A 10,044-nucleotide genomic window follows, 5' to 3' on the forward strand; every position below is an offset into this window, starting at 1 on the left:
ATGACGTGCCGAGCAATAGAATGTCAATTCGCGTTGTAATAATTGTCTAGATCGGAGTAGAGTTTTGGTTTGTGCGTGCAGGATTAACTACGATAACGATGAATACATAAAGTGAAACAAAGTGCCGGAGTCAAGAGCGAAGGATTCGTTGGGAGTTCGAGAGTCCGACGGAAGTCCGAAGGTTCATCGGGAATGCTGCTAGAACTAGCCGAGAATGAGTAGGGAGCTTGCCGAAGGGTTTTTCGAAAGCTCGCCGGAAGAGTCGTTGGAAGTTCACGGAGCTCACCGAGAAAGATTGGAGCTTGCCGAAGAAGCTCGTCAGAACTCGCCAAGATCAAATCGTGAAGTCTAGGAGCTTGTCGGGAGTCCGCAGAATGGTTTCCGAGAGTTTATCGGAAGACCGCCGGAAGTTTGCCGGAAGCTCACCGAAAGAAGTCTTGACTTGCGGACTTTGTAATAGCTTAGGAAATGTCTTTAAATTCATAGTTAGCATGTTAGTTAGGGTTAGGATTAAGTGTTAATCATATAACCCAAGTAGGGGCCAATTGGGCCCGAGTTCGACCAAGTTTAGAGCCCAAAATGGGATGTTACAATATCCCCAACTCAATTAGCTTGACGTCCTCGTCAAGGCCCTCCATGCCGTGATGAGTTCTCGACTCCATCCACGGGTAGCCCTTTCCTACTCGAGCCCTCTCACCCGCCCAAATGCTAGGTCGGATACCAAATGTCATGACCCGAGTCTGATGAGCTAACTGGCCAATAACTTCATTTTGGTCCTTCAACCACAAACCAAAATGCTTAAGCGGGAGTTAACGTAGTACACTCATCAGGCCCTTATAAGCTAATCATACACATTCCCCACTTCCGATGTGGGACTAATGGGATGTTCACCTTCAAGTTAAAATGCAATCGAAACGGTTTCAAACGAAACGTTGCTTTTATCGTACGAAGTTTCCGAAAGTGTTTAAATCGTCAAAAGTTTATCGTACTTTACCGTTGCACTAATTCACCTCCCCCCCCCCCCCCCACCCTCTTAGTGCCACTCCGATCCTAACAAACTTTGCATATGGTATCCTTACTTCATACATGACATAAATAAATCAATAACCATGGGCATATCATACATGATATTCACGCATTCATGATACATCATTTTGGTAACAAATCATAGCATTTCAAATCATGATGGTATCTAAATATCAAATTATATTACATCCTATCATGCATGATCATAACTTCTCATTTGTTTGCATCAACATAAATTCATGAGTATTTCATGTATAATTTCATATCATCACATGAAAAATATTAAGAGAATTTTGGTGATGAGATATACAAATCATGAAGACAAATTGTAAATATCAAGAGACATATTATGATTCTTTTTAGATAACTCAAATAGCAAAAAGAAAGAATCATAATAGATAATCTTGATTTATAAAATAAATTTTCAAGTTATAATTCTGAGAAATCAAGAGAAACAATGATTCATTTTAACAAATCTTCTCTTAAATAAATAACGAAAAAAATTTTTAGGAAATCATGATATAGATAAAATTCATTCAATCTTGTAGGAGAACAAGATATTAATTCATGCATATAAAATCTTATGATTCACATAGAAAAACTCCTCTTTAGTAAAATGCCAAGAAAAATCATAGGAGTACAAAGAAGAAATCTTGGTTCATAATAAATTTTAATTTGTAAATATCAAGGAATCAAGATCATGATTTTGGTAAAACTCATTCAAATTCAAATCGTCAAAATCATTAAAATCTCAACATTTCTTTCAAGAGATTCAAAATAGCATAAATAATTTTATTGATCTCTTACTGAAAAATCGATAAGGTAGGGATTGAGAAGCTATCAAGAAAGGTGCTTTCCTCTTTTTGTTTCAACTTATTGATTGATTTCATACATGTATGTTCTTTTCTTTTATGTCAAATCCATGCATCATTCATTCATTAACATCGAAAAAGAACTTTCAAAAGATCGCAAAAATTATCATGTCCAAGTTCGAAATATAAACTCGTTAAACATGCTTTCAAATCATCATTATATTTTCATTAAAACTTCAAGCATGGTTTCGTTAAACATAATGTTGAATGATTCTTAATGATATCTAAACCTTTAATTTCAAAACATTCATCATGATAAGACATACAAGCCGAAGAAATCATTGAACATAAAGCATATTCATCAATCATTGTTTCATTGAGCATAAGACTTTTCCAAACAAAATCAAAAATTAATACAAAAATCATCAAGATATACCTTATTGCTTTTTAAAACATACATAGGATTATCATTAGATTTAAGTCTAACATTTTTGTTCATTTATCATAAAACATATGATTTTCATGATTATTTTCAAAATTACTAGAAAGATAAGCATGATCCCAATTTTTTAGCATTTTCATTATTATTAAACATGTAATTTTCAAGAAAAATAATTTTTCTAAACTAAAATAACTCATGAAAAGCATTATGTAATTTCGAAATAAACTAAGGGCATTTTGATTACCTCATCGTCGAAGGTCGTTAAGACGTAGTTTGCCACCTCGCCTTTGTTGATTTTCTCCTCGTCTTCGGAGGAGCTCGATTCGTGTTTCAGCAACTTCTTCTTGCGTTTATAGCAAGTAGTTCTACTCTTTTTAAGTTTATTTTTGTTCTTTAATCGTTGTTTCATAAACTTTTTAAATTTCATGAGGAGTTCAAGTTCACCATCATTTGAGCTTATGCTCGAGTGGTCTTCTTTTATTCGAAGTGCTAAATCCTTCCTGTTCTTTGGAAGATTGTTCTTAAGCTCATTTTGTGCATTATACACCATTTCATATGTGATCAATGAACTAAAAAGTTCTTCAAGTGAAAAATTATTAAGATCTTTTGCCTCTTGTATTGCGATTACTTTCGGATCCCAACCCTTATTAAGAGAATGTAAAATTTTGTTTACAAGTTCAAAATCCGAAAAAGTTTTACCAAGTGCTTTTAAACCATTGACGACATCCGTAAAACGGGTGTACATATCTCCAATGGTTTCACATGGTTTCATATGAAAAAGTTCAAAATCGTGCATTAAAAGATTGACTTTAGAATCTTTAATTCTAATTGTACCTTCGTGTGTGATTTCAAGAGTGTACCAAATATCGAAAGCTGTTTTACACAGAAATTTGATTGAATTCTTTTGTCTAAAGCACAAAATAGAGCATTCATCGCTCTTGCATTTAAAGAAAACATCTTCTTCTCCAAATCATTCTAATGGTTCATTGGAAGAGAAGACCTTCAAAAATTGTTTTCAATAATATTCCATAAATTTAAATCCAAGGAAAGCACAAAAACTCTTAATCGAGTTTTTCAATATATGCAGTTCGTCCTATTGAATAAGGGAGGATGAATGAGAGAGTGACCATCTTGAAAATCGAAAAGAGTCATTTCTCTTAGGTGTTAAACCAAATAAGAAACGAACGTGGCTATGATACTAACTGTTAGAAACGAGTTGACACTAAGGTGGGGGGGGGGGGGGGTGGGGGTGAATTAGTGCAGTGGTAAAAACGTCATTCTGAAAATTCTTTCGTACAGTAAAAGCACAGTAAAGAGGAGAGGTAGTTTGCTATAAAAGTAAAGTGCTCAAAGGAAACGCAAACCAGATTTTTATAGTGGTTCGGTCGTCGTGACCTACATCTACTCCATTGATTCCTCTTCTATCGAGGCCACCGACATCCACTATCGGTCTTCCTTCAATAAGCGAAGGCCAACCACCTTTTACAACTCGATTATCCTTTTACCTGGTTTAGGAGATAACCCTTACACCCCCACTTACTCCTCTCTCAAACTATTCTAACACTTAGAACTTTTGAGAGGAGTTCACACAAGATTACAACAGTGTTTCTTTTTATTTTTACTCTCAAGCCTTGTGTATCTTAACCAGGGATGAGAGAGGTATTTAGAGGCTTCAAGTTGATTCAAACTTGGAGCCTAAAAATATCTCATCCCGGGTTTCCTGGGTACGGGCAGTACCATCGCCTGTGCTGGGCGGTACCACCGCTTGATAGGGCCGATACCATTGCTGGCAGCATTTGCTATCGATGGTACCACTGCCCAGTCTAGGTGATACCACCACCCAGACCACCTAGGAGATTGAGTCTCCCAAGCGGTGCCACTGCCGGCCAGGCTTTCAGGATCCTGGTTGGGCCTTGAATTTGGCCCAAACCAGCCCAACTTCGAGCTCAATTGGCCCCTAACAGAGTTGATGGGATTACCTCTCAATCCCAACTCCAATTATGTGCTAACTACGATTCCTAAGATATATTCTAAGCAAAATAAGTCTGGTTTCTTTCGGCGAGCTTCTAGCGATCTTCCAGCGAACTTCTAACGATCTCTCGGCAATGTTCCGGCGGACTCCCAGCAAGCTCCTAGACTTCACGACAATCTATTTGGCGAGTTCTGATGAGTTTCTTTGGCAAGCTCCTAGACTTCTCGGTTGGTTCCAGTAGAACTTTCGACGAACGTTCAGACTTCCGACGAACTCTCAAACTCCTAACGAATCACGTTCCTGACACCAGGACTTTATTTTACTTTATGCCTTGCTATCGTAGTTAATCCTGCCCACATAAAAACACATTATGATCTAGACAATTATTACTAAGCATGAATCATGTCATCTAGCATATCATTGGTCCATCGACACTTCGTCCGATTCTTTTGCACATTATCCTCTCTTGCGGCCTATTGCCCAATCGGCCAGTTGACCTTCGTAACTCCGATATCCTTGGCTCAATATCCACTCTTCTTGGCCTGATATCCGACTCCATGGCCCGAAGCCTTCTGTCGATACATCGACTGATCCTCTGGCCCGATGTCTAATATTCTAATATATTTTCCTTCAGCCCAACATGATTCTTCCTGATTTAATTGTCTCACCCTGATCGAAGCATCTTGCATCACTCAAAACGCATATCAAATCATAAACACTTATCAATTAGATTCATCATCAAAATCTGAGATTCAATAGTCTGACGGTACCACCGCTAGACCCTCCTACTAGTCACTGAATGGGCTAAACAACAGGCCCAATTTAGCCCTAATTCAGGCCCAATTGATCCCTAATTGAGTTGGCATTGTTTCATCCCAAAACTGACTCAATTAGTCCTAAACAAACCCAATCTAGACACATGATTACAAGCATTAATCCTATGTTGTCCCTCATGTCATTGGTTCATCCGGTGCTTCCTCCAATCCTTCAGTATATTGCCCAATCGGTATGTTGACTCTCGCAACTTTCAATCTCCTTAGTGTTGGGAAAATCATGGGGGCGACATCACATGCGCAGTGGAAGAACAAGAAAACAAAATCCCCGATTCCCAAAAAGATGTTCGTCGTCGTGCGAAGATTGGTGCGCAAAATCCGCGAAACTTAAAACTACGTATAGAGTAGATTGTGTTACCTAGGGAGATCGTATATCCATGTTTCCTTGCAGATCCTTAGGAGAGGGTGAAGGAGGTCAAGCATCCTCCTCTCTAGCGGTGATCCACATAGCAGGATTGCGACGACGCTCCTCAAAACTCCAGGCCTGCTCTAAGGTGGAGAGGGAGAGGAGAATAGGAAAGGCAAGCAAAGGCTCTAGCCTATAAGGCTCTGAATCCCTCCTATTTATAGAGGTCCCCTGTCAAACCCTAATGGGTCCTCCCCTAGTGGGTATTGGATCTGCATCCAATAAGACAAGGGCTCCGTCGGATATCTCATATCCGAACCTCTACTCATCGCAATGCCTACCATATATGTGTGACCCTCTAGGCCCAATATCGAGCTGGCTGTGAGTCATACCCGTCAGAACTCCTTCTAACTCAGTGAATTATTATCTCTGTAATAATTCACTCGACTCATCGACTACGGACGTACTAGGCCACTACGTCGTAGTCCCTAGACGATACAAGGGAATCCAATCCATTGGACATGTCTGTCCTCAATTACCGTGTACCTATAGTCCCTCATCCATCTAAAATCCCAGAGACCGTATATCGAGCATGGTGTTGTCAGACCCATACGGTTTCTACTCGAGTCTCGCTCTAATCGGATTCTCCCGAAGAACTCTTTCTCTCTCAACCCGAATGACCCTGGCCAAGGATTTGTCTGAGCAAGAACACATGAGATATTCCTCTCATGACGCCGAGAGTGGATGATCCTCTATCGACACTCAATAGCCCTCGTAAGGTCGACTACCACTCCCAATGACCAACTGTACTAGATCTGGGACAGCCAAACCTATAAGTCTGGTATCAAAGAGTGAAGCACTCATACAGGACATCCTTGGTGTCTCAAGTCTAAGGACCAGATATACCACTAGGACTACAGAATCGCTGTCTGACAATAAAGCATCATCAACCATCCAGCATTCCGTAAGCGGATCAATCAGTGAACTCATTCTCCAATGAGCACCTGTACTATATCCCTAGTGTCCCTACACGAGCAGCTATGAGACCAGCTGCATCCATCATATGGATGGGTATACAACACACTTGTCTATCCGGTTATCACGATGTCCCTCTCGAGTAACCTATGACCGGGATTATTTAGGATATGTGTTTAAAGGTGAATCGATCTCATTATCGTGATCTCATCATGATCCGATTCCCATTGCACAAATCCAAGGACATCACAATATATATATATGCACATATGCAATAGTTATAAAGTGATATACGCTAAAATATAATAAGCAAAAAGATTCTGTATCAAGTCACACGTGTCATCACTCACGTGATTGGCTTGTTGGGCACCTATGACTAGCAATCTCCCACTTGACCCAAAGCCAATCACCTATGTGTCTGATCCCCATCAGACCCATGTGACGCTCAAAGACAATCTGAGACAACGGCTTTGTTAGTGGATCTGCAATGTTATCTTCGGATGGAACTCTTTCCACTACTACATCTCCTCGGGTTACGATCTCTCTGATAAGCTGGAACCTCCTCAGAACACTTCTGATGAGACCCAGGTTCCCTTATTTGAGTAATCGCCCCATAGTTGTCGCAATATAAGGAAGTCGGCTCCTCGCTACTCGGCACGACTTCCAAATCTGTGATGAACTTCTTCACTCAAACTCCCTCCTTTGCTACATCTGATGCAGCAATGTACTCCGCCTTTGTGGTCGAGTCAGCAGTGGTATCTTGCTTGGAACTCTTCCAACACACTGCTCCTCCATTCAAGGTGTACACATACCCTGAATTCGACTTACTATCATCGACATCAGACTGAAAACTTGAGTCAGTGTAGTCTTCAACCTTAAGGCTATTACCTCCATATACTAGAAAAAGATCCTTAGTCCTTCTCAAGTACTTAAGGATACACTTTACTGCTTTCCAGTGCTCCAAACCTGGATCCGCCTGATACCTGCTCATGACACTCAGAGCATGCGCTATATCAGGCCTAGTACATAGCATGGCATACATGATAGACCCTATTGCTGAGACATAAGGTATCATATTCATGTTCGCCCATTCTTCTGGAGTCTTTGGGGACATACTCGTAGAAAGCGATATCCCATGTCTCATCGGTATGAGACCTCTCTTGGAATTTTTCATGCCAAACCTTTTGACAATGGTTTCTATGTACCTGGACTGGGATAAGCCAAGCATCCTCTTGGATCTATCTCTATAGATTCTAATCCCCAAGATATAGGATGCTTCCCCTAAGTCCTTCATGGAGAAGTGTCTAGATAACCAAGCCTTTACTGTGGATAGCATTCCTACGTCATTCCCAATGATGAGGATGTCATCCATATATAACACCAAAAAGGTGATAGCGCTCCCACTTACCTTCCTGTACACACAAGGCTCATCTTCGTTCTTAACGAAGTCATAAGATCTGATTGCCTCATCAAATCTTATGTTCCAACTTCGGGAAGCTTGCTTTAGTCCATAAATGGATCTAAGCAACCTACACATCTTATCTGGGTAGTTCTTGGACACGAATCCCTCAGGTTGCATCATATACACCTCCTCCTCGAGGTTCCCATTGAGGAATGCGGTTTTCACATCCATCTGCCAGATCTCATAATCATAGTGTGCTGCAATAGCCAATAGAATTCTGATGGATTTTAGCATTGCTACGGGTAAGAAGGTTTCGTCGTAGTCAACACCTTGCCTTTGACGATACCCCTTAGCCACTAGCCTTGCTTTATAAGTCTCTACCTTTCCATCTACTTCGATCTTTTTCTTAAAGATCCACTTGCAACCGATGGGTACAATACCTTCGGGCGCATCAACTAGGTTCCAAACCTTATTGGAGTACATAGAATCCATCTCAGAATTCATGGCTTCTTGCCACTTCTCGAAGTCTATACTCATAATAGCCTCCTCATAGGTCTAAGGATCAATATCCTCAACATCCTCTCCTCTAATATGTCCCACATATCTCTCAGGAGGATGGGATACTCTATCAGATCTGCGTAAAGTTGAAACTTGTGTATTAGGTACCTGAACAGACTCGGGCTGTAGAGTGGTGCTTGAGCTTGGTTCTCCAACCTCGCTCAACTCTATCATTCTCCCACTGTCTCCGCCAAGAATGTGTTCCTTCTCAAGGAACACTGCTCTCTTAGCTACAAAGACCTTTTGGTCCTCGAGATGATAGAAATAATACCCACAAGTTTCCTTGGGGTATCCCACAAATTTGCATCGCTCTGTCCTTGATTCTAACTTATCGGGGTTGTGTCTTTTAACATGGGCAGGGCAGCCCCAAATCTTAACAATCTTAAGATCAGGCTTCTTCCCTTTCCATATCTCATATGGTGTAGACACTACCGACTTAGTTGGAACTCTGTTCAGAAGGTAAGTTGCGGTTTCTAGGGCATATCCCCAGAATGAGATGGGTAGGTCAGCGAAACTCATCATGGACTGTACCATGTTTAATAGCGTATGATTCCTCCTTCCAGAGACACCATTGAGCTGAGGTGTATAAGGAGGTGTCCATTGGGATAATATCCCATGGTCCTTGAGGAGTGAGTAAACTCTGTACTTAAGTACTCACCTCCTCGATCTGATCGAAGAGTTTTGATACTCTTTCTAGTCTGGTTCTCCACCTCATTCTTATACTCTTTGAATTTCTCAAAGGCCTCGGACTTGTACTTCATTAAGTACACATATCCATACCTTAAGAAATCATCAGTAAATGTAATGAAGTAAGAGTAACCACCAATGACATGAGTTGACATGGGTCCACATACATTACTATGTATGAGTTCCAATAGCTCAGTGGCTCTCTCTCTCTAGTTCCACTAAATGGAGAGTTGGTTAGTTTTCCACGAAGGCAAGGCTCGCAAGTTGCATATGACACATAGTCGAATGGATCTAGATATCCATCATTTAGCAACTTTTGAATCATTCCCTCATGGATATGACCTAGCCTACAATGCCATAGGTATGCACTGTTCACCTCATCTCATTTCCTCTTAGACACTTACATTCATGATATGTGGAGTAGTGTCTTGCATAAACAAACCTTTATGCAATATTCCTCTTATCAATCTCCCCTCGGTTTTGCTAAAATTTACAATAAATTGTAGATGTGATAAGCAATACTGGTATCTAATACCAATGCACTATCACAAAAATCTGACAATTGGAGATTGATCATGAATGTACCTGAAGCTTCTCCAAGCTTCTATTTCGCCCTTTCTACAAGGTACTCTTTGTAGTTCCTCTTTCAGTGCCCATCTTTACCACAGTGGAAGCACTGGCCTTTGTCCTTTGTCCTTTGCTGGGTCTTTCATAGCAACCTTTGCTTTACCTGGTTTGCCCTAGCCCTTTCCCTTCTTAAGGGACCTTTCTGCTTTCCTTTTCTTTCTAGTCTCACCATTGTAAAGAACTAGCTTCTCTTTCTTAATAGTACTCTCTGCCTCCCTCAACATATTGAGGAGCTCTAGGAGAGTCACCTTAAGCTTTTCATATTAAAATTCATTATGAACTGTGAAAATGAATCTGGTAGGGACTAAAGCATAATGTCTACACACAAGTTATCCTCTAGGACCATTCCTAGACCTGTGAATTT

Source organism: Musa acuminata, chromosome BXJ2-3 (assembly GCF_036884655.1).
Source record: "Musa acuminata AAA Group cultivar baxijiao chromosome BXJ2-3, Cavendish_Baxijiao_AAA, whole genome shotgun sequence".
Taxonomy (NCBI): domain Eukaryota; kingdom Viridiplantae; phylum Streptophyta; class Magnoliopsida; order Zingiberales; family Musaceae; genus Musa; species Musa acuminata.